The sequence below is a fragment of the Gossypium raimondii genome, chromosome 12, assembly GCF_025698545.1.
Source record: "Gossypium raimondii isolate GPD5lz chromosome 12, ASM2569854v1, whole genome shotgun sequence".
Classification (NCBI taxonomy): domain Eukaryota; kingdom Viridiplantae; phylum Streptophyta; class Magnoliopsida; order Malvales; family Malvaceae; genus Gossypium; species Gossypium raimondii.
The window spans coordinates 43,582,529-43,585,084 of NC_068576.1; positions in this window are offsets into that span (position 1 = coordinate 43,582,529).

The following is a 2,556-nucleotide window of genomic DNA, read 5'->3' on the forward strand; positions in this document are numbered from 1 at the left end:
GGCCTAGTTGCTGTTAGATACAACAGGCAACCTACTAGGCTTCTATAGTGCCTTTCATCAACCCTCTCTTGGTTACCACTGCTCGTCAGCTTTTCACCTTGAGCCACTAGAGTGCTGACTGTTTTACAATTTTGCATGCAAAATTTATTAAGGATCTTCAAGGCAAATGTGTGTTGGCTGATAAAGATGCCTCGATCAGACTGGTGCATTTCCATACCAAGAAAGTATTTCATGATCCCCAAATCAGTCATCTCGAACACATGCTGCATTTGAACCTTGAACTCATCAATGAGCTCAACTTTGCTCCCTGTCACTAACAAATCATCCACATACAAAGAGACAATCAGCAAGGTTTCATGTTTTGACCTTTTAACATACAAGGCAGGCTCACTAAGACTCTTCACAAATCCAAGCTTGGTCAGGTAAGCATCAACTCTGTCATACTAGGCCCTTGGTGCCTGTTTCAGGCCATAAAGGGCTTTTCTCAGCTTGTACACCTTGTCTTCATGTCCAGCAACTTCAAAACCTTCTGGTTGCTCGATGAAGATCTCCTCCTTGAGAAAGCCATTCAGGAATGCTGATTTCACATCCAATTGATGAACTTTCCACTGCTTTTAAGCTGCTAAAGCAAACAGTAGCTTGATCTTGCTACTGGTGCAAATGTTTCCAAGAAGTCCACACCATACTGCTGACTGTAGCCCTTCACCACTAGCCTAGCCTTATGCTTGTTCAAAGAGCCATCAGCATTGTACTTGGCCCTGTACACCCATTTAACCCCTATGACCTTCTTGTGTTCCGGTCTGCTCACAAATTCCCATGTCTGATTCTTGTTAATCATTTCTAACTCAACCTCCATGGCTTTCAGCCAGTTCCTGTCTCTGGCAGCTTCCTCAAAGTCTGTAGGCTCAATCACAGTAACACTACACCTCTGATGAACATCAGTCAAAGTTTTGGTGCCCCTCACTGGTGTATCATCAACAACATCATCATTTGGTTCCTCTTCTGTAGGTTCAGCAACCAAGTCCAACTGGCCCATTTCAGACATGTCAGCTTCAGCACCATTCCAATTCCACACCTTTTCTTCATCAAATTTTACATCCCTACTGACTAAGACCTTCTTTGCTGTAGGATCATACACTCTATAACCTTTCTTGTTACTGCTATAGCCAACAAAGATTCATGGAGTGGCCCTGCTCTCGAGCTTGCTTCTCTTTTCCACTGGTACAAGTGCATAACACACACAACCAAACACTTTCAAGCGTGTTACCACAGGTTTGACTCCATGCCAAGCCTCAAAAGGAGTCTTATCCTTGACTGCCCGAGTTGGCAGCCTATTGAGCAGGTATACTGAGGTGTTGACAGCCTTAGCCCAAAACTGACTTGGAAGCTTGCTTTGAAACAATAGGCACCTGACCATGTTCAGCACAGTCCTATTTTTCCTTTCACAAACTCCATTCTGTTGAGGAGTATAAACTGTGGTAAGCTGATGGTGAATCCCTACAGTGTCACAAAGCTTCTGAAATCTCTCAGACACATATTCAGAGCCATTATCAGTCCTCAAGGCTCTAATTTTGTAGCTTGACTGATTTTCAGCATATGCCTTGAATTTACAGAAGGCCTCAAACGCTTCTGACTTCTGTTTCAAATAGTAGACCCATCACAATCTTGTTAAATCATCTATAAACAGGACAAAGTACCTATTTTCATTGATTGAAGGTGTTCTCATAGGACCACAGACATCAGAGTGCACCAATTCGAGCTTATTTTGAGCTCTCCAAGCACTATCAGCAGGAAAAGACAGTCTAGCCTGCTTACCAAGCTGACAAACCTCACAAACATTCCCACTAACCTCAATTTTTGAAATGTCATCAACCAAATTCAGCCTATGCAACAGATTAATGGATCTGTAGTTGACATGGCCTAATCTCCTATGCCACAAATCAGTGCTATCAGCAAGGCTGGTGTATGCCTTTCTTTTTACTTGGCTAACATCCAGCATAAAGCACTTATCAGCCATAGATACTGTGACTAATTCCAGACCATGCATGTCTTGAACAATACAGCAACCATCCTTAAAGACCAATGTATAGCCCTTTTCAACTAGTTGGCCTACACTAAACAGATTCTGGTCTAAGTCTGGTACAAAAAGCACATCTGAGATTAGCTTGTTACCTGAACCAGTGCTAACCAGCACATTGCCCTTACCCTTGGCTTCAATCAGCTTGCCATCTCCAATTCTGATTCTTGAATGAAAGCTTCTGTCTAGGCTCTTAAACAGCTTCTCATCTGCTGCCATATGGTGTGAGCAGCCACTGTCTAGTAGCCAATCATTGCTGGCCTTTGTTGTGCCAACAAAATAGGTTACTGTAAATACATGCTCCTCCTGAGCTTGCAAATCCTCAGCAGGTCTAGCTTGTTGTTGGGTAGTCTCCTTTGGTTTGCCCTTGCACACCTTCTCCACATGACCAAACTGCTTGCACTTTCTGCATTGGATGTCTGGCCTAAACCAGCAATACTTTTTTGAGTGTGTTGTCTTCTTGCAGTGAACACATGGTG